The 23020-nt window shown below is 43.7% G+C and overlaps 1 protein-coding gene and 1 non-coding gene across 9 annotated transcripts in view; one reads left to right on the forward strand and one right to left on the reverse strand.

Moving 5' to 3' along the window:
* Positions 1 to 1609: 1609 nt before the first annotated feature.
* TRNAE-CUC (transfer RNA glutamic acid (anticodon CUC)) lies at positions 1610 to 1681 on the reverse strand. The gene has a single exon. It is a non-coding gene; the product is annotated as a tRNA-Glu (tRNA).
* Positions 1682 to 1887: 206 nt separating this feature from the next.
* The window catches only part of NCOA7 (nuclear receptor coactivator 7), a 101458-nt gene continuing 80325 nt past the window's right edge, over positions 1888 to 23020 (forward strand). For 2 of the 8 annotated variants that reach the window (XM_075748006.1, XM_075748016.1), the window contains exon 1: positions 8703 to 8864. The gene's annotated coding sequence lies outside the window, so the exon portion shown is untranslated. Of the gene's footprint in view, positions 2049 to 2523; positions 2578 to 4189; positions 4381 to 8698; positions 8865 to 9002; positions 9133 to 12830; positions 12981 to 23020 lie in introns of those variants that run through there. The other 6 variants (XM_075748009.1, XM_075748007.1, XM_075748008.1 and 3 more) reach the window with 6 other exon arrangements.

Genomic DNA, 23020 nt, shown 5'->3' on the forward strand with positions numbered 1-23020 from the left:
AGAGGGGTGTTGGTAACACACCTGTGTTTTGGCTACTGCTGAGCAGTGCTGTCTCTCCAACATTCCCCCCTCCAAAGGCCAGTCGGCTGGGGAGGGGTAAGAGTTTGGAGGGGACACAGCCGGGACAGATGACCCAAACTGACCAAAGAGGATATTCCATACCATATGACAGTCATGCTAAGCAATAAAAGCTAAGAGAAGGGGAGACAGATGCATGATGACATTAGTTATTAAGGCATTTGTCTTCCAAAGCAACTGCTACCTGGGGCCCTGCTTCCCAGGAAGTGGCTGGACATCGCCTGCTGATGCGAAGAAGAGAATAAATCTTCCTTTTTTGCTTTGCTACCATGCACGGCCATTGCTTTCTTTCATTAAACTGCCTTCATCTCAGCCTATGAGGTTTTTATCTTATTTTCTCCCTCTGTCCTGCTGAGGAGGGGGAGCAAGAGAGCGGCTGGGTGGCAGCTGGTAGCCAGCCAAGGTCAGCCCACCACAGGCAAGGCACCACTCCAACATGAAAGGAGAGGTCCTCCCACTGCCTACTCTCTCACCCCACAAATCAGGGGCAGGGGTGAGAGGTGGGGGACTATGAGGGGAAAAAGAGCGGCTCTCCCTGGAGCCCTGGATGCAGGTTTGAGTGTGCAGGTGATGTGCTCTGCTATGGGACTGAGCTGGTGGCTGCTGGGGAGCTCTGGGAGGAGGAGGGGAGGTACCCCACTGCTGCAGAACTGGAAGAGGCTTTACTCTGTTCTCATCACCTCTCTCCTCCTCACCTTCCAAGGCACCTGCACCATTTTTAGGAGCTGAGAAGGTGTGCTGGGGGCTTCCTTGCAGGAGGGAGTGAGACATGCTAATGACAGGCAGGTATTAAAACTCACTTTACTGTCCCTGTTTATGTCTTTCCACCTCCCAAAGAATCTCTGGGATCTTGCTTGTCCCCCTAACAACTCTGCATGGTGAGGGCTGTGCAAATATACTGCGAAGAGACAGTCTGTTCCTCAGGTGAGGAGACACTATGGAGCACTGCAGCCCCTCTCCTGCCAGGCAAGGCACCTTCCTTCTGTGGGGGAGGCGGCACTGGTTTGGAGAGGCATGCACAGCAGGGGTGTGGATTCATGATGGCACCAAGTGACCCTTTATATGTGGGGGGAAAGGTGTGGAAACACCCTTAGCTGTGAGACCCATAAAAAACCCCCAAAAAAACAAAAAAGAAAATATAGTATTTCTAAGTGCTGGCCAAGAGCCCTGCCTGTGCCCCTCTATGCAGACGTTGCTCAGCAGCCCTCTGCTGACTTCTAGAAACTCTGTGGGTGGGCATGGGGCGTCCATAGGCAGTTTTGTGAAGGAAAAACTTCCAGACAGATGCTACCCCTGAGCAGGCTTCCCCTGCCTGCCGGCACCTACACAGGGAGGTGGGACTTTGCAGACTCCCTTTATGCACGACTCCAAACTGCCAAGTGCCTCTTAAAATTCGCTGCTGGGCAGCAACGCCGACGCCTCGGGCTCGCACAGCAGCCGACCGGATGTCCACTGAATTGTAAAACCAGGAGAGGGTCGGAGAGAAACCCAAAAAGCAAAAGAATGGGGAGTGTGCTCAGAAAAATCTAATTTCCCTGACCGGGAATCGAACCCGGGCCGCGGCGGTGAGAGCGCCGAATCCTAACCACTAGACCACCAGGGATCTGTGTGAACTCTATACGCCCTTTCTGAAGACCTAACTCACATCCCCGCATCACACTCCCCCCGTGCCGTCGCGCCACACCGCCCTGCTGGTTTCTCTTCTTTGTGTTCCCCCCTTCCGGCCAGTACCAAGTCCCCGACGCAGCTGTGTGTAGGCAGAGACGTTCCATTCCACCCTACGGTAGGGGGGGTGGGGGGCTGCGGGGTGGGGAGGAGAGCAGGCGCATCGGGCGAGGCGGGTGGGAGGCGGGATGGCGGTGGGAGGCCGGGCTGGACACAGCCTCCGACCTTGTCAGCCCGGCAATGGAGCGGGAGCAAGCGCCCCCCGCACAGCGCTACGGCCAAGAACTGCGCGGCCGGGGCAGAAGGCGAGTCGTTAGGAGGAAGGCGCCGTAGGGCGGGGCGGACAGGGTCTCCCTCCTCCCGCCGCCTCAGGCCGCTGGCTGGGTGGCAGCCTCCGGCGGGAGCGGCGCCGAGCGGGATTATTTTTCCTCGTTTCGCGTTGCTTGTTCACAATAGTGTCTCTACGGGGCGTTGCTGTAACATCTTCAGGCGGGACCTCATCAGTCAAGCGCTCTGACAGCGGCTCCCGGGAGGGGAGGGGCGTGAGTACTGGTGGCACTTCCCCCCCCCCCGTCTTAATTGCTCTTCAGGCGGGCTGTGGATACAAAAAGACCACAGCTTCTCCGGTTTTTGGTCTGCAGGGGGGAGCTGATTAAAAGGTCTACTTTGAGTGGAAGTCTGTGGCGGCACAGAGGGAAAACAGATTGTCAGTTCACTTGTGCTTCCAGTGCCTTCTTACACGATAGATAGGAATATGTGACTTTGCTTTTTTTTGGTAAGGTTTCTATGAGAGCAGTGAAAACTCTGCTATCAATGCAGCTGACATCTGCATAAGTGCTTTTTCTTCTGGCATATTGATTTCATGAGCAAAGTAGATCTGCAAGCTGTCCTAGCAAAAGTAATTTTCTCTCTTTAAGCAGCATCTGTAATATGAGAGGGTTTGCTCTACACAACCAAATTTCTCTGGTTCTCAAACCCTCTGCCTCTGAAATGCATTATGTAAGAAACCTTTTCCGTATTAAGATGGATAAGCTTCAGACTATGTGCTTGTGGACTCTGCAAATATACATTAGCTTATCTTTAAAAGCTTTAGAGTCTGAAAACAAACTTACAGAGACCACTTTCCCCAGGGATGTACTCAGGGGGGTTGGGTGTTTGGTTTCTGTCTCACCAGAGTCCCTGTTCAGCCAGTGGTTCATTTCATACCAAACCCTTCACAGTAGCAGGCTTGAACAAAATGTGTTGATTGTGGTGGAGCTTTCTTTTGTCCAAATTGAGCAATTGTATTGTACAGTGAAGTAGATAACTTATAAAATTACAGGTTGCAATCAGGCCCTGTTAGGTACAGTCTGATGTCTTAGACACCGCAAGAACTGCATTTCACATGTGTATAGGGATAGCAGCTTCTTTGGTTAAGACCAAGGCACGCCAGGCCTTGAGGAGACAGAGCTGTGGAGCGCTAGAGGCAGAGCACAGCTCAGACTGAGGTGCCACTGCAAGGATGGGTTCATCCTTAGGTGAGAGAGGTCACCCGGTCTCAGCAGGTAGTCCGTGCCTCTTGTTGAATGAAGAGAAAGGCAAAGTGGGACCTGGTTTCCTGCAACTCAGGATGTGCAAGTAACACCAACCAAATTTTAAGGTAGTTCTATACTGCAGGAACTGACCTAGCTTTAAAGGAGTTTGTATGCTTCACTGAGTCCTCAGTGTCGTGGTTAAAAGCATAGGCTTCCCCACCCTGGGTGCCTCTCAGGTGGGTTTTGGAGGGGTACTGATTTCTGTGCTTGTGTGGGTGTGATGCTAGCAGCACTTGAGACAGCTAGGTTAAAACTAGGGTAGGTCCACATCAGCTGCATTTGCGGTATTGAAGACGTGTGTTACGAAAGGGTTGTTGCCACTGTTTGTTCTTAGAGTGCCTCTGTTGTGTGACAGCTCAGAGGAAGGCAGGGGTGAGCCCCTGATTCTTAAGCTGCCTGAGTGACAGACAAAATACTCCCCTGGACAATTTCAGAAAAGTAGCTGAGCCTATGAAAGATGGGATATCATGGCCGATGGCAGGCGAACATGTTTTATCCATGCCTTAGGAAACTGTTAGATGTAGAAACAAATAATTCTTGCTGTGTTATGCTTGAAAATTAGCACGTTATTTTCAAGATGTTTAATATATCATACTAAATTGCTGTTGAGCAGTGAAAGGATTGTTGATTACAGCTGTAAGAGTAGTGAAAACTCTCATGTATGTACTAGAGAGATTTTAATGAAATAAGAAATCTTTTCCTGGATGTGCACCCAAGTTGTGGGGGACGGGGGCTGACCACTAGACCATCAGGAAAGTAGCATTGAGAGTCATATGCTCTCCAGTTATTTTTAGAAATAGCTTTCTTTTCTGTACAAGTCATGTGCACTGACAAAAGATTATGCCTTTTCTCTGGCTTCCTGTATCCGATAGAGAAATGCATCAGTGAAACTGCCAGCGATTCAGCCTCCTGCCAGCACAGAAGCAGCCAGTGCCTGTGCCTGCACCCCTGCGATGCTAGCTGGAGAAGAATGATCTTCCCAAAAGCGCCAGGGAAGGAATGTCAGAGGCCGATGTTTCTTTTCACTTAACACAACGGAACAGCGGTGTGTCAATAAAGCCAAGTGAGTAACATTCAATGTTAGAGGTACTGTACCCCAGCTTTCAGAGTTTGGTATGCACAGCTGAATTTTGGACCTGAAAAATTGGAGCAATTACTTTAAATGCAAGCTGTAAAGCAGCATGCAATTAACTTGTCTGTTCCATATGAATATATTACCTATTATTACTACTTTAATTTGCCATGTTAATTGATGTGTGACAGTAGGCTTACTATGTAAAAATGAGTAAGAATAACATCAAAGTAATGTGCTAATTTACTAAAAGTATGTTATTTGGGAATGTTTCCACTATATATAATGGTAAGTACAAATTGTCTTTGGTACCTGTGGTACATGCTTCAGGAGTAGGGAAAATTCTTGATTTGCACAGAAGCTGTAAATGATACTTACAGCTATGCGCAATGTGTGCATTTATCGCTCTCTTTTCTCAACTGTGAATTTGATCTGGACAGTCTTGACATCAGCTTTTCTTCTTTAAGTTAGCCTGATTTAAAATGCACATCATCCCAGTTTCAGGGAGGTGGAGAGGAGAGGGAAGGAAAAGATGATGCACAGTCTTTTGCCATTTTATTTTTAATTTCCATGTATGATCAGAATAGTTACTTAACTGTTATAGTGCTTTTCTGGGGGGAAATTACTATTGTAGTTTATTTTTCTTCTATGTTCACCATAATAGTGTTTTTATGGAAATAATCTAAGGAAAATCTCAAAAGGCATTGTCCAAATGCTACAGCAGTTCTGATACTCCTAGCTCCAAGATCATCTTCCAAGCCGTACAGTGACTTGCTCTATCTTCTTGTAGTTCAATTTAATTAGAGCTAGGGGGCAGTCTGTGAGAATTTGCAGTGTCATCTCTCAATACTGTGCAGACTAGTCATTTACTCTTTACAGAAAATATTTTAAAGATCCTGAAGAAAAATGGGGCAGTAACTCATCAGCAATGTTTTTCTAAATACTTTTACAAGTTCTTCCATTGTTTTCCTTGATCTTCCCTTTTTTCCCTGACACCGTATTTGATCCAGAAAAACCTGTGTCAGCTTTTTTTCTCTTAGCCTGTGTTAAAATGCATGTGATTCTGGGGTTTGGGATAAGGTGTGGCAGTGAGGTGCGTCATCCAGTGTCCCACTGAGCTCAACAACCTTACCTGAAACAAATATGACCTTTTTTTTACCATGTCCTCATGTATCTCAGCAAATTCCTTTTCTTTTACAGTCTTTCTTCTGCAGAGCATTTTGGAAGCAACTTCTGGTTTGCTCTACTAGAGAGTAGAAATGGGTGCACAGAATCAGTTATTAGGGGAGAACTTCTTATACAAGTTCCAAGCTCTAGTGTAGTTCATTTTTGTGAAACTTGCAGAAATTTTCGATACCTCTGTTAAATTGAGTTATATTTAGACAATTAATTCAATGTTACAGGGTTAGTTAGGGACACTCAGAAAATTCATCATTACATAAACTAAAGAAACCAGGCTAAAAATAGCAATGTATTATTACAGAAGTCAACCCCCAGTGCATGGTAGGATCAAGCAGAGCCTCAATTATGCATAAAAGTCTGCCTGTATGAAACCTATTTTGCGACTCCTTCATGGTGAATAATTGTAAGAGTAATTGGGGAAAGCAGGATGACTGCTAATGGAAAAAGACGAGATTGGTGTCACCTTTATTTTTATACCTTTTCAAAACTGGACTGTCATGGTATTCAAGTTCATCAGTGTAATTCTTTATGGAAGATTGTCTTTCTTAAATAAATGAGCTGTAAGCTAACAGTTCCAGATGTTAAAAAAAAATTACGTGAACCACACGAGCAATACAATATTTCTTTCTGATATTAGTGTAAGCTGATCTGAGTGCAGGCCACAAACATACAGTACCTGTGACAATTTTTTCTCTGTAATGTATGCAGCTCTATTAATATACAGTGAAGTTTGTATTGTGGAAGATCAAAACCCATTCAAAAACATTGTACTTAAGTATCCCAAGTCTATTCTGTCTTCCATGTATTATTATGCATGTGAGTTTCTGTGAGAAATTCTTTTCTAGGGTAAAAATTCACAATTTGGAAGTGATTAAAATAGCAAACTTGTATTTTATTTCCATCAAAATAGTGCAATCAGTGATAAAACAAATTTGCCCAATCCTGAAATGAATGAGTGACATGAATTTAAGATTTTCTTGCGCAAAGATATTCTAAGCATTGATATCACAAAGACAACTAAAATATGTTAGATCATTTGTATTCAAATGAATTGCCATGGAACATACTGCCATGGGAAAAAGCAAACCACTCAGACTGTTTTCTATGCTGTAGGGAGCCCCAAACTAAATTTTATTTCAAAGTTGATGTCTGTATGTCTCTCTCTGTCATGTTCATTGCTGTAACAGGTAGTCAGGCATTACCTCTTACTTCCAGACTCAGTAAAATAAAATGGTATATTACATCCCACTCATGCATTTTCTTCCAGCGACACGAACTCTGCGCGTTGAGCTCCAGGCAATGACCCACAGTGTCGTAACCAGAACTTGTATGATGCTTCTGTTGCAGTCCTAGCCTGCTTATTCTGCTGCTCTGACAGGAGTTTGAGTGATTTCTTCCCCATGCCAGTAGGCTAGAATATATATTTGAAATGCTTGGGGCAATGTAAATACTGTAGAACCTCTCTACTTTCTTTGCTCTATGGAATCTATGCATTGTCCTCATAGAGCTTTCTACACAATACAGTAGAGATGACCATGCTTGGAATGATGATGGACAGTGAATTGGTACATTAGGATAGTGACAACTTTTCCTGGACCTAAAATAAGGTCATTGTCATTGTGCTGCAAGTTCAGCTAAGAGAGAAGGAGAGTTTCCACCACTTTGATGGATAGGCCTGTGTATCTTGCGATTTGGCAAAAAAAGTCAGGTAATGGTAATATTTTAGGTCTGAAGTTTTCTTCCTCTTTTTCCCCCCAATTTTTGTTATCTCAGCAGATCCAGAGAGTAAGGGAGAACAGGGTCCTGTTCTACTGTGCTCTGCTACAAAACTCTTGTGCCAATGAGGTCTTCGAGATTTTAACCAATGTAACTTTGGGTTTGCCCATCTTTTTCCTGGGTAATAATATAGATATAAGATGTAGTAACTGCAGTATGGTATCAAAATGTATCCTCTAAGCAGGAGATTATGTTTTAAAGAAAATATATGTCTTGTAAAATAAACTGTTTTGGAGAAAAAAACCCCAAACCAAACCAAACAGATGCAAACCAATTTTAGCTGGAAGTACAGCAGCAAGTTTAGTGGAGGAGTTGATACAGTTACTGTCCCAGTACTGACACTGAGTGGTAGAAAGATATGCTGCGAGTAGGGTAATCGTAGTGGGGGGAGATGGCCGCCTGTCCATATTAGAGTTGCATTCGGTCCTGGAATCGACAGTACGGTTTTGAAATGGATCGTTAAGCAGCTGTTAGGTTAAAAAATAGGCTGTTGACAGATACCTCTCTTACTTAAAACTAAAACTTGCTGGATTTGTAACATTGCAACTACTAAGAAGAAGGATTCTTATCCTGAGACACTTGCCCACCACTTGCTATTTTATTTTTGCACATTCTTTCAGCATGTGTATGTATGCATTTTGTGGTTTTATTTATGCACGTATCTGCCTATCTTCAGGCTTTTGAACTGCAGAATAGGGGATTTAATGGTGCTACAATACTGTAGGCCTCTTCCTGAGCTTTCCAGACTTTCAGAGCTGGTTACTGGCCAAAGGAGGGAATAGGAAGCTAGATCTCGTTTAGGCTAGCTACAAACATCTAGAAGGGTTACCTGGAGTTAGGGAAGGGAATGGAGTCTCTGGTAACTATAGCAGGTTTTTGGTTTTTGGGGGTTGGGTGAAGAAACCTGCGTGATGGCAGTGTGGAAACAGCAGATAAAGTTTGCAGGCTTTTCAGTTTCCCATGGATCTAAAGGCTTTGGTTAACCTCAGTTTCCAAAATTGGTTGTTTTGTTTTAGCATTGCCCTTGAGAGAATTCCTCTCCGGAGGCAGAGCCCGGTGGGCGCTTGGGCTTTATGAAGAGATACGCCACACTCGGCTTTTTTTGTCCCCAAAGACAGACCCCTTTCCCCAGGACAGGGCTTGCCGGTACCGCGGCGGGCGGGTGAGTGGGTGGGTGGGTGAGTGGCTGCAGGGGCCCATGAAGCGGCTCGGGTAGAGCGCTCCCTTCTCTCGCCCGCCCAGTGCTCCGGTACGGGCCCGCTCCCGGAGCGCCCAGCTGCAGCCCGCCGGCCGCGGGGCGACCGTCATCTGCGGGGGCCGGGGCGGGGCCGAGCGGGAGGCGGAATCGCCGGGGCGGGGCCGCGGGCCGTGCCGTGGGGGAGCGGCGAGGCCGGCGCTGCTCTGGCCGAGCGGGGAGCGCCGCAGCCGACGCTCCCGCAGCGACCTCCTGCCGCCGCTCGGCAGCGGGGCCTGGGCGCAGCGCCGCGGGGCCGCCATGCCGCCCGCCCGCCCTGCAGGTGCGCGCCGCGGGGGAGGGCGCGTTATTTTCCTGTTTACGCCGTGCCGAGTGGAGGGCGGGGGGTGGGCGAGTGAGCGCGTCTGCTCCGCCACGGCCTTGTTCCCTGGCGGGGGTCGGCGGGGCGCGGCCGGGCCGGGAGGTGAGCCGAGCCGAGCCGGGGTCCGGCGGGGCGGGGTCCGGCCCGGCGCGGCCGGTGTTGTGGTACCGGAGGAGCTGTTTGCCTGCTCGCTTGTTTCCAGAGCCAGCCCAGCATCGCAGCGCGGGAGGTGAGGGGCGGCCCCGCGGTGCCGGTGTGTTTCTCCCGGTGCGTGTGTGGCTGGGCTGCGCGGGGCGGCTGCGGGACCAGCCCGCTCAGCGGCGGCTCTGGGCGGGCCCGGCCGGCGGTGCTATTCCTGTCAGCCCCGGCTTTCGCCTTGAACCAGCGATAGAGCTGAGCGGATTGCTTTGTTGGCTTTCAGGGCTTCACACCGTAGTTGTTTCCTCCCTCCCCAGATCTTGGATGATTTACTGGAATGTTCCAGGCTGTCTCTCTCTAAATTTATAGTCTCAGATTGTCATGATTAAGAAGTGCTGCCGGGTGCCAAAGGTGTGTTAGTAACTGGTTTTTGTCTGTTAATCTGTGCAAAGGACTTTCCTCCCTGTACCTCATCGTACACTACTTCAGAGTTGTTTTTTTCGGGCTGGAGGGGCTTTCCTGTGTGCTGGTGATGTGTTTGCAGTATTATGATGCTAAAGGATGCAGTAACTGTTTGTCCTCTAGGTGATGGAATAAGATGATGAACACCTCTATACTCAATAACAGGCTTTTACCATGCGTTTACTTTACATGCCACAATTACTGTTCTCTCTCCAAGTAGTCATGCATTTCTTGTATTAATGCATAATGATGGACTTTTAAGATGGGTAGGTGCCCATTAATCGATTATGGTTTGCCTCAAATGCTGTGACCCAGACTAAGGGCCTGTGTTTGGATGGTACTTAAAATGCATATCGGTGAACTCTACCAGCATATTGTATCAGCAAATGTTTACATAGTGTGGAAATCATGTTTTGCCAATGTTGTTGTTTTGGATGTGTATGTATACACACGCAGGCTTCAGAAAATTAATGAAGAAGGCAATAGAAAATGCCAAGAAAAGTATGCATGCATACATACTATGTGAATGAAAATTGCTTTATCAGGATTATATATCTTTAAATGTAAGTGGTAGTTAAATGTATGTAAGTTCTAGTGCATTTTAGACTGCTTTCTCTTTCATTCTTTTACTTGTAAAATGGCCATAGACACAAAATATTTTAAGGATCTAAACAGGCAAGTAATGTTGGTCCTGTGAAGAGTTGTGCTAAAGCTGATAGGACTGCTTGTAGACAGAAAGCTGTTGATGGCTTTCCTTCCCCCCCTTTTGTAATTTTTTTTTTTTTTTAAATAATCAAAATCTTGGGCTTGGAAGGAAATTCTGTACTTCAGTTAAATTCAGTACCTTTTTTTCCTTGTTGTGTGTTATGTTATGAAAAGGAAACGCTTCTAGAAAACCTGATCTAAGTCAGTTGTGAAGCACAATCCCTGAGTCTCGCTCCTTGCCTTTGCCCAGTGTTCTGTTCTCGCTTCGCCAGCAGCCACGCTCCTGCTTGGATTCATCAGATCTACTGCCGAAATGATGAGTGATTGCCTTTGAAGTGACTTAGAATTGTTTGGAACAGTCCTTGTCTCATTGTATAGGAATACGGCTTTGTTGCTTTGTGTATCCAGGATTTCGAAAAAGAAGAGTAAAACTGGCTGGGGATTGGCTTTAGTGATTATTTGGCTAGCTTGCAGTCCTGACTTCAGTGGACGGCTTGCAGATCCCTTACAGTGTCAGGGAATAAGTCCCTCAATTCATTGGACTGTGATTTGGATTAGAAAATAACACTTCTTCAAAAAGGTTAGTAACAAAATTGTGAGAATCTTATAGATGGGTACTGCAGCCAGAGTGGCTCCCTGCAGTCACCCATCTGGGTGAGTATTTCAAAGGTGGGAAATTAGCGTGAGCTTCTGGAGCATGATCTGGCACAAGAATTTGCTGTTCCAGGCAGCTGGAGATGTTCACAAACAATAATTATGTTGGAAATGAGGGACAAAGGACTCAGTTTCCCTTTGCTTTCCACTAGGCATTGAAGGAAAGCTGGAACCATAACCAGCACCAAGAAAAATGCTAAAACTTCCTTTTTGGCACGTGGTTTGTGCTCTGTGTCTCTGCAGGTGGCGGATGCAGCAGCAGGCAGTGGTCCTCAGCTCTACTGGCGAGGTGAATCTAGTGTCATCACCCAAGAAGCAGCAGACTGACAAATCTCTTCCTCCTTGTGATCAATAAGTCAAAAAAGTCTAAGGCTTTATGGGTGCAGCTCTTGTTTTAGTGAGGTATCCACTCAATGGTGTAGTTATTGATGGTGGGGATGGCCGCCTGCCATGGACTTCGTGGTTTCCTGCTACCTGCTGTGGGGGAGCTGGGCCTCAGGATCTGCACCCTCAGGGAGAAAAATGCACGAGTCATGCTGCTGCTGCCGCCGTGGGTTTGTCCTGGGGGTTAAGATCGCTTTCCCAAAAAGAGGAAACCTAATGCTATGGTTGAGGAGAGAAGTCAGCATTAAGAGAACGAAAAGCAGGGTAGGAGAAACATGTTTTCAGATTTTATTTTTTTTTTTTATTAATCTGACTGGTTTCTTTATTCCCATGTCATTTTTCCTAACCCAGTTCATGAAATAGTGAGGCAGTGACAAAATTCACAGCAAGCTAGAGGAATTATCTTCCCCCCCACAAACATAATGTTTCAGATTGATACATTAAAGACACATACTGGAGTAGTCTCTTTTTTTCCCCTCTTTTCATTGCAAACCCTTCTGATTGTAGGCAGAAGGCTGTACTACTTTGTTCTTGATCAAAATGTCAGGCAGATGTGAACGGCTGTGCCACTGCTGGAAGGTGTCTATTATGAACTGTTTGTTCAGTTTTGGGGTGGGCAGTGTGCTATAGCGGGGCAGGGGCCTGTGGTTGTGTATCTGTAGTCTCTCCTCTGCTTGCCTGCGAAGGCAGAGTGCAGGCAGGCTTCGTGGGGTCTGTCCCGATGGGTTGCAATGCAGAAGGTAGCAGTAAGTACCAAGAAAGTTGAATTACCCTAGGTGCAGTGCTTTGGTCTTGGACCTGTGCTACTCCCAATCTCTGACCAAGCTTGGAGAAATAATACCAGTACTTCAGCTTGGTACTGTTAGAGCATCCTAGTGACATGCCTGTACTTACCTGAGACTTAATGACTTGATATGGAACCACAGCTTATCCTTTCAGAAGACTTCTGGCTTAGATTTGGAGCTCTCAATGTAGAGTACTCATTGTAATCTTAATAAGCCTTTCTGATTGCTATTTGTCTTGTTTTTAAGATGCGAGCTGTGCTTTCAGTTGCATGCCTCAAATTCCATGTGTTGTGTGGTCCTACGGCCTTGACAGCTAGATGAAGCTGTTCCCTGCTCTCAGTTATTCTGTCCCCTGTAGTACTCATATGTTGTAATTAAGCTTTAGGTCTCCTGTTTGATAACCTACATGTAGATCCCACTGAGATGCCATTTTTTTTTCTTTTGTTGCCTTTGTTATGGCTAATCTGTATGTTTTATGGGGTTTCTTTTCAGTATCCTGTCTGAAATGCAGGCTCTGTGACTACCCATCATGTTTAAGTAATGGTAATATCAACCTGGTTTACAGGAACAGAAAACATTGGAGCTGAGTAGAGAAGTTTATGCCTGTTTATACAGGCAAGATTTGTGTTTACCTTTTGGTTAGTGTCAAATTAGGATTGTTTATGTTTCATTCTCTATCTGCTTAGCAGGATTTAAAAGCCTTTTATTAATAGCTACCAGCATCTAGAAAGGAAATTTTCTTATAGTAGTCTTACTCATTAGTGACTAATTTTGGGATCTTCCCATAGTGTTTCCGTAGATACCTGAGCCATTTCCCCAAAATCGAAGACCCCCCAGGCAGACAAAGAGCTGTCCCAGTGCACCAGTTAGAGGAAATAACAACTTTATTTTGCAGAAGTTCACAGTGAGAGTTACTGCTTCCTTGAACTCGACATTATCTTAAGAAAAGGTAATTTATTCCCTGACTCATTTTTCAAGTAAATTTAACCTTTTCTGACAGTGCTCTCTCTATTTACCACTACTCCTGTCTGATTTTTTTCTGCTTTCTGTCCCACATGCCATCTGTCTTATTTTCTGGTTTGTTTTCTTTTGAAATACTCTAAGCTAATGCAGCAGATAAAACAAGAAGTATGGTTATTTCTGAACCATCACTGATGGTTCAGAGGGGAAGAGATGTGGATGATGACCTGCCGGGTCAGGTGACGCTGTGATTGCAGAAACTAATTGGGATCTGCCTGGGTTGTTATGTGAAGGGCATGCTACAAGGAACAACGGTACCATCAGTGGCTCAGCAGTGCTTGCATGCTGTGTCAATAGTCGCTGTGCACAAATAACCTAGTAGGTAGCACTAGTCTGTTGCTGTAGTTAACTGTCTGGTGGTCAAGTAATGCCCTAGTCTGTTGGCAAGGGCTTTATTTCACCATCAGCTTAAGTAGCAGCATTTCTATAATGCTTTTAAGTAGCTATACTGATGCTAAAGACCTGGGCACTTCCGATAAAGCTAGGTATAATACTGTATGCAGGTTTTGCTAGCTGTACAAAACTCAGCAAAGCTTTGTAGGCCAGAGAGTGGCTTGAGTTTTTCCTTCATGCTTTCTCACAAAGGTTCAGATAATTCAGAGAAGCATTGAAGACTATAATAAAGTAATTTTACACATTAAGATTATTTGTGTGATATTTAGAATATATATTAAAAAGAAATTCTTCCCTTGTAACTTATAAGCAATGTTTGATTATTATTTTTTTTGTACTCCCTTTTTTCCCATCCTGGTTGCCAATCAAACCTGTTGCAGTGAAACTGCTGAAGACTGATGGCTAAAGCTAGCAGCTGTGATAACCCATGATGTAAAATCCAGGCAATTCCATCTGTCCTGGCTCCAAAAACTTCTGAAATGCGAGTGTTGTCTGGTAGATGCGTGGTGTGAGTGGTGATATCCTAGTGACAATGGTGGAGAACCAAGGAGATAAAACTTTGACTCTTACTTTGTTAGGGAGTAGTGTGCTGAAAAGTGTCCAGGTATGTGGGGAAAGATTGACTTTGCCCGCTGTAAGCCAGTCACTTGCGCAGATATGGCCCAAATGATTAACAGCTATGTAACGATGAACAGGAAAGCCCCCTTGCCACCCAGCTGCATGGGGTCAAGTAGCAAGCAGTCTGAGTAGTCATCAGAGCACTTAGGAGGTGAATTGAGAACCACAAAGGAATGACAAGGGTGGCTTTCTACCAGTGCAGGTGAGTCATTCTCCAGCCCTTGTGCTTAGGTATCAGCTGAAGAAAGTTCATTTGATTTACAAGTAATTTGTTTTGGTGTTTTTTTGGTGTTTGGTGTGTTTTGTTTGGTTGGTTTTTAATTGTATGATGCTGACCTGTGTTGGCTAGGTATGCCTTGTTGTTAGGGATGAGTAGATGGTGGGAGGTGGCTGGCATCATCACATCTCTGTACAGAGGCTAGGCAGGAACTTGCAGTGGCATCTACGTTTGTGTCCTGCTATGGTCATGCTTGCAGGATGGAAAGTAAAATTTCCTGTATTGGGCTAGTGCCAATGTGGTTGCTGATTGGGACACACTTGTTTCCTTATATGCAGGAATTCTGGATTCCTTAAAATTGAGCCCTGCTGCTAACTGATCAGTCAGTGGATAAATTTTTAAGTGGATTATTTGTTTTGAAAATGGGATTTCCCTTTGTAATGCATATTTTCTGTTAGTACAAGTAACACATTGGTTGTCACAAAAAGAGATTAAGGATCTGCAGACGAGTTTTCTTTTCTCCTGCTCTGTTGACACTATGCACTTGATGCTAGTGTGTGAGTAGTAAGTTTCAGTGTTTTGTCAACTAGTTGTGTCCTTTCCTGAGCCCTACTCTGGTAGTTCCCAGTCTCAGGTTGAGCCTGGCAGGTAACAAGCAGGTCTTACAGGAAGGGGACTTGAGACCACAATCCTACGGTAAGTACAAGAAATCCAGAATCTTCTGGATTCTCGGAAGGAAGAGCAAGTAACACGAGTTTCGGAAAACAACTAGACCATATGCAGTTGCATGTGTTGGCGAGTTCTCCTGGGCTCCGTGGATGGCGAGCTGTTGAAAAAACACTGCACCTAGAAGAGTGGCTCCTAGCCCTTCTGCTTAACTCTGAGAGCCCTTCGGATTAAGCCTGTGAGAAGACCAAGGAAGGTGTGTTCCTTTCCCCTTGTTTTCCTCCTGGGAAGGAAGTGCAGACCCAGACCTGGCAGAGCGGGGGCATGCTGCTCCTTGCAGAATGGGGCTCCGCTCCCCTGGGAGCGAGCCATGATTGAAGAGTGCTGTGGGCAGTCTGCGCAAATGCCAGTGGAAAGCCAAGGAGGCTTGCAAAAGGAAAGCTGGCGGAGCTGGAGGGGCCACCTGTAGCACCAAACCTGATTGAAAGGTGCTTCTGAAGAAATGTGTATTTCTTTGTACTTGGTAACTGTAATGTGTTCATTTTGTCATGAGGACCCATGCAGGATTTGGGATGTAAGGGCTTCAAGTTAGAAAATGTATTCCTTGAGCAAAATTATTGTCATCCCCCAGTAAACGCTAACAGGCCTTTAAAAGCCTCTCTTCTGGCTGTGTTTTTTTGTGGGTTTTGGGGTGGTTTTTTTTATAGTATCTAGAAACTTTGTAAACAATCAGACTTCCATGGAGGTCACTGAAATCCGGACTTCACTTTCAGTACTGAGTACAGTTTTCAACTCTTTACTGCTTTACAGTCAGCATTACATTGCATTTAAAATAAAAGTTTTACCTGGTACTGAGTTTTGTAACCGCTGTTTAAGTTTTGATTTCTTCTTCATCCCACGTACTATTTGTTGTGGATTCTGTGATGAAAGAGCTGTGGATGATTATTTTCTCAGTGAAAAGCTCTAGGATGACAGTATACTGTGTTATAAATTGGAGTTTGCTTTATCTGACCTTGAAATATCTTTCTTCCTGCTTCTGTGATTCTCTTCATTTTTTTTTTCATTTTTACTTCACTGAGTCCACCGAGCAGACAGCTCAGAAAAGCAATTTTGACCCGTGGAAGCTAGTGCCAGATATTAACCTATTCATTAGGTTAGCCCAGCCATGTGTTTGGGATTGGAAGTATGCATTTTTCTCCTAGGTCTTGTAATAGTTATTGATAAGAATGTGAATCTAACTCTGGGTTAATACTTCAGTCCTTTTTAACTACAAATCACTAATGCACCCAGATGGGGTAAGTGTAAGCTGCTTTTCCTATTTTTTCAAAGGTGTACGTCTCTACCCAGTTTGGACAGATTTTTCAGAGCAACTGTGAAAAGCTATGAATTGCTCTCTGCCAAATTTGAACACCAAAACTGGAAGCACTACAGCCCTTCAAAAAAAAGAGGCTTTAACATGGACCAAAAAAACTTCCAAAACTCATTAACACATTAACTGTTTTGGCTGTCTTCAACTTGGGGAAGGGCAAGCAGTTACTTTGATGTAGCTGTAAACAAGTGAAGAAGGTGTTTTGTTTGAAATGTGCTGGGCAATCTGAAACACTCGCCGTTGCCAGCTGTGTCAGCCATAACTCGCGGTGGATGCAAAGTTAACAGCTTTCATCTTTGGGCCCCAATTCTGCAAATGGGTGCTTAGGTATTACAGGCATAACACGAGTAAGTGACTAGTCCCTCTGAATGCATTTGGTACATGAGTAGAGAGCTCCGCAGCGTTGTGGTACCTGGTGATGTGGCTGAGATGGCTTCTGTGAAAATGCAGCGCTGGAGGAATTGAAGCTATTTGTGAAATTAGGTCAAATTTTGTGGAGCTTTTTTTCCTAGCAAAAAAAAAAAATCTAGCTTCAGAAATGCTGAGTTACATTGTCAATCTTGTCAGTGTAAGATGTTTGAATTTTAGTTTCAAAATCAACCCGTTTTGTTCAACTAGAACACCTCGGTTCAATAATAATGTTTAATACACTTGAGTAATCTGAAAGTAAAATATATACTGCTATAGTTTTACCAGAAAATTTCTACACTTCTGTTTTTATGCAACAGTACTCAACCTTAATTCAAGCATATTTTTAACTTTTTGGTGTTTTTTTAACTAAGCCCTGAATCATCTCACTGACTGAACACATCCAGAGTTGAGCAATTAAAGTCCAGATTAGATAAACTGAAAAAAAGGATAACATATAGCTGTTTTGTATGAACCATTCTGTTGTTCTGTCTTTCCTGTATACATAGAAATAGGTTGATAACTTTATTTAGCTGAATAATTTTGAGCAGACACTTACTGTGCACAAATAATTAGAACACAGAAAAGTAGAGAAAACTTGTTTTACTGTTTTTGGGAAGAAGTAAGCAGCTATTCAGAGAGATTCTCTAATTAGGTAGGTAAATATAACTGTGCTGTGGTATATAGCAAAGGGAATTCGGTTTGAGAGGGGAGTTTTTGCTTTGTATGTAGTGCAAGGTTGCTCTCAGTACAAGGCCAGAAACTGTGTGTAGTTTTGTATAGGAATCCGGAGATGGAGGAAGGAAAAATGGTAAGATGATAAAGGTTTTAAGGATGTTTCAGAAGAGCAAGAGAACTAAATCATTCTCAGTTACACGATACCTAAAGGAATTTTGCAAAGAGGACGGAAATAATTAGAAACATTGCTGCTTTTAAAACACGCTTCAGACTATGCAGTGGGTAGAGGGTACGATTTACTGGCGAAGTAATTTTAATGCACCTAACGTTGCCAGCATCTCAGCACCTGTGAAGCTGCATATGCTGGTGTAAATCAAGGTCACGCTCAACAGACTGTAATGCAATAAATGTTGCAGCTTAAGTAACTGAAAAAGAGACAATGAAGGTTTCCCAGTGTTAATTTTGTACATTACAAATTACAGGATTATCTGTTACAATTAAACTGTTCAATATGTTACTTAATGTACAGTGTATGCAATGTGACACAGTAAAGGTTGCTATGGAAACTTGGCATTTTGGTTCTGTTAGTGGTGTTTCAGATAGGAAAACATTTGCATTGCATTACTGTGCGACTCCTTTCTCGCCCCACTCCTCAGCTCCTTTCCTTCTCAGTTGGGAGGGAGGTGACAGAGAAAAAGCCATGGCCTTGAAGTTGCATGAGTCAGGGTCAATTGAAAAAAGGGATGTTGAGCTGAAACGTAAAAATTATAATTTTCCCTTCAAGTAGCTCTTGTGTCTTGAGTTGCTTTTTTTAAGTGAGGAAGTATTTAAATGTTAATCTTTCACAGTGTAGTGTCAGTGGGCTATTAATTTGAGGGTCTTTTTCTAAAAACTTGAAAATGATGGGTACTTTCTAAAGAAAAGTTTCCACTAATTTTCACAGCATGATTATGAATATTGTTGGAAATGTACTTGACCTAAAAAATAGTGACCAGTTCTAATACTTCCTGTTGTATTGATGAGTTTATTAATATTTTAACACTTTTGTATTGCCTGGCCTTACTCTGTAAAGCATTGAGAACACATTAACCAAGCTTCGTTTAGTACAATGGGAATATGTACAAATATAAACCTACCTTTATGCTTAAGCATTTTGGGGCCTAAACTAATTGTAAGTAGAAGGTGATTTGTGGTACCTGTGATTTACGGTACAGGTTATTTGTGCCGAGGATCAAGCTGCATGTTTGTGGTTTAAGTGACTCCTCAAACACCTGTCTCTTTCTGCTCTACTTCTACTTTATTTACCTCTGGTATAAATGCCTTTATAGGGTTGGTGAGAAGAGAGCCAAGAAGCAAGAGAGCAGGTTTGCTGTGAAGCTGAGAACACGCGTTTGTCTTTCGTAGGCTGTTTTTCATCTCATGAATGCTGGCCACAGGTCTCCTCAGCACTCGTCTTTCAAAGTGTGTGGTTGCTGAGGCCTACTGAACGAAGTCGCTGCTCAAGGAGTTACACCGACGGTTGTCTGCCTGAGCTTTCTCCTGCAGGTCTGCCCTGTGTGGCAGAAGTAAGGGCGTGCTTGCAGTTCAGCTGTGTGCAGCAGAGCCCGTTGGAAGCGGGTGTGAGCTGGCATGCCAGGATATAAACTGAACTGCAGATACAGAGCTGCTTCTGCTGACTCTGCTGCAGGTAATTTTCGGTGGAGGAGTGGTAGCAAACAGCTGAAGTAGGTGAAAGGGAGGAAGGTGAAGGGCAGTAATATTTCAAACTGGAAGCCGCTTGCTGCGTGGACGTATTTTAACAGCCTGAGAGAGGTGAGCAAAAGCCCAGTTTCTTTGGCTTGGCACTTCGACTGGCTGAGGTACCCTTGATCATCAAAGGACTTTTGCTATCTTACCTATCTGCAGTGGTGCTACTGTTTTTCTTGTGCCCTATGTAAGCTTAGTCATAGGAGCAACTCTGGTATATGGCCGGGTCTGGTGACACTGGCCTTTACCAGCATTCTGTGTATGGGATGTAGGACAGTTCTTCTGAGTGCTCACCTGGCATGGAGGTGTCACCAGGCAGTTGACTGATTTTGTTTGGTACCCGACTTGCTTTTGTAACACCTTGCTGCATAGGAGTGGTGAGGATGAAGTGACTTTGCTGCTTCTGTCTCTTTGCTTGGTTCAGAGAGGGGAATCTAAGGAGAACTTGGTCATGTCCCTTAAAAATGTGGTAGAGAACCTGTAACTCATTGGCTCTGGGAGTGATGTGGTTATCTGTATGCATATGCTTTGACCTTATCAAAACAGATGTGCAGGCTTTCTTTGAAATGTTTCTAAACAGATCATGAAACAAGCAGCTGTTAGGAGCAAGTAAGTGCTGGTGTCAACTGCCAAAGCAGCAAGGTAGTCCTAAGGGAATTGTCTAAATGCTAATTGATGTATTGAATGTTCATCAATTTGCATTTTATAGAAAACTGCAAGTATTTGGTGTTTTAGTTGAACACTGCTAAGCACATACATAAAAGTCCTCTGTGTGTGTGCCTGCGTGCTCCAGGGAGAGGTAAGAGAACAGTGACATCTGTCTTACCCTCTCTGGATATGGGAAGCTGCATCCTCTTCCTGTTCTGTGGTGGTGGAACTATGATGCTGTACATCAATTTAGGATCTGACTCAGAAATGCAACATAAGCTGCAATAGAAATACCTTAGTATGTGGCATAAGCACAGACTTGTTTTCATTCAGCAGGTGTCCCAGGAAAGAAAGGCACGAAGGGTAAGCCATTTGCCTTGCAGTTACAAGATCTGTGGTTTTGTAATAACTTTGCAGAGTGAGCACGCGGTCCTTCTGGATCTCACTCTCTCACCTATAAAATGAAAGCAAAGTTCTTGATGAGGAATGTTTAAAAGGTTTAGCTTGTTAAATAAAAGTAGCTAAAATTTACTGGAGTCACAATTAACTGGAATCAGCAGCCTGCAAATTCTTGGGTGTTTCTGTTGTTTACATGTATGAGGTTCTCTATTTCAGTGGCTACAGAATTCATTCTGTTTATCCAAATGCTATTGTTTTTCTGCTGCCTTGTACCTTTTGTTACAGTATTTGGTAGGAAGAGACCAGTGTTTTCTGTCAACAGTCTATAAAGATGCAGGATTTGGCATTTAGACTGCACATACTGTGTATACCTGTACAACGTGAGCTTGGGAGGCTGCAGGGTTCAGAAGGCTTCAGCTTGACACTTACTTGAACCGGAGCGGGTTAAAAAAAAGGATACCAGAAAACAAAGGTGTTATTTCTTTTAAAACTTCTGCAGCAATGTTCTTGTTGACTTTAAAATGAAAATCTTCCCAAGTGGCCTAATTTCAAAGAGCACTATACTTTTACATTTGGTATGGCATAGCGCTCTACCTGTTAATAGTTTACACTGTGTTTTGTAACTGGTTTCTGTCTAGCAACCGCAGCTGAATTACACAGTAAGTGTTCCTTATGGAAAATGCATCTGGTGATGTTCAGCTGCCAATGAGGGAAGATTAAATCTGAATGTTTTTCTCTCTTGACAGCCGTCACCGGTGATGTGGAATTTCTGGTAGCTCTTTTGCTTCCCCTTATTCTGTGTGAAACTTGACAGCCTGAGTTAGTGGGTAAAAGTCTCCTCACAAGCAAGGTAGAAATAATTCGGCTGGGGAATCGATTGGAGCTGAATCAAGTTTTGTTGTTGTTGTTCTGTTTCTGAATCAGAAATATTTGTTACATTGATTCTAATTTATTTTACTTGAACTTTGTTTGTGTGGACAGGCTGTTGCAGATCCAGTTGACAAGTTGAAGGTGATCTAAGCTTAGCCTGTTCTTACTGCATTAGTAGGGAATGAAAATACTTGGACCATTAGCATACTACACCTCTGTAGAGGGGATAATAAGCTCCTAAACATTGCACCCAGTTCCTCAAGAGCAAGGGTGTTTGTTTCCTTTGCCTGTCTTCAGGTCTTACCTTCACTGCCCTTGAGAGTCCACAGGGTGCAATAGCCATGTGGAACATGTCTCTCTCTCCATTTGGAGATAGAGGAATTGTAGAACTGGTCTGTGTTTGATCTGGACAAGAAGTCCGGAGATCGCTTTTGCATACAAATTTATTTTCAGTCTCTTAAAATCCCCAAATAATTAAAATGCAAAAATCAAAAGTGTTACAAGAAATGTGACAGGCTTAATACTTGAAAGGTCAGTAGGGTTGTGTGCGTAAATAAGGGTTATTCACCCGAGCAAGGGTTGAGTCATCAGCCTGAACTTCACTGAGGTGGAGAAGCTCTCTTAGGTTAGTTTAGCACCCTTCAGTTATGTGTAATGAACTGGAACTTCTTCATAGAGCTTATTAATGTTTTGGAAATAACATTACACTTTACATGGTAATTATAATGTAACTGTATAATTGTATTAAAATAATTCCATATTTATCTTAAGATAGCTTTAGAATGAAGTCTATTTGTCCATTCTACTGAATCTAACTTAACACAATTAGTCTATGTTGTGTTTTATTGGCTTGTGCTAGTGCTTTCCTGAAAGCTTCCAATCTCACTTTTAGCTAGGTCATTCTGCCCGAAGAAAAGACTAAAAAAGTTGTGGCTTACTCTCTTCTTTGCTGGCTGTGCATTTCTGTTACTTTTCATCTTGAGATGCTGTAGTGTTTATTCTGAAACTTTTATCTTACTGTTACACTGAATAAAATACACTAGCAGAATATGAAAGCAATAAAAATCAACCTGGTTAGTCCTGTCAGTGAGGCATTAATGAAATACTGCAAAGTTTAGCGTTTCTCCTAAAGTGCTGATGTTCTTTCCACCTTCCTGTTCTTAAAAATGGAATGTCTCTTGAAATGAATGCTAGAGTTGATATTAATGCTTTGGCTTGTGAAGCTTAATCATATGCATTTATATGACCCAGTAGCAAATTATAATGCATCTCCTCTTCTGTGTTAACTTGTTTCTGTTGCCTTACCCTTAAAGGTGTTGTGTGAGACCCTATGCTGCAGCCTTGTTGGTGTGTATCTGTATCTATTTGCGTCTCCACAGTGCCCTGGTAACTGCTTTGGGCTCACCAGAGGCACAGATAGCAACCCCCAAGGGTTCAGTTTCAGATCTCTAATACAATGAAAATGCTTCTTCTCTATCTGTGATTTGTTCTACAATTTCTTATTCTGCCAGCTTGATAGACATTTTTAATATTGTTCTTGAAGTACTACATATATAGCTTTCCTTTTTTTAGTCTTAATATTGTCCAAGGTGTAATCCTTGTCATCTCTCATGGTGCATTTTTTTAGGGGTCAGAATTGGCACATGTACCCAGAAGACTCGTTATTTGTAAGGAGACACTCTGATGCAGAGTTGCCAATCTTAAGCAGAATTGTTAGTAATGCTTCGTGTCTAAAAATGACTGGTGACAACATTTGAATTGTATTGTAGCAGATGATGGCAAGGAAGCGTGCAGTGCTATGAACAGATGTGTGCAGCGTTTGTCTGTGGTCTCAGGGGCAGAGGTAAAATAGAGAAGCAAAAATAAAAAAACTAATGTTGCATGGGATAATGCACCAGAGAGCAGGTGAGAGCTACGTGGTGTGTCTGGGCAGCATCCTGTTCCCACGGCACTGTGG

The sequence above is a fragment of the Balearica regulorum genome, chromosome 3 (assembly GCF_011004875.1).
Source record: "Balearica regulorum gibbericeps isolate bBalReg1 chromosome 3, bBalReg1.pri, whole genome shotgun sequence".
NCBI lineage: Eukaryota > Metazoa > Chordata > Aves > Gruiformes > Gruidae > Balearica > Balearica regulorum.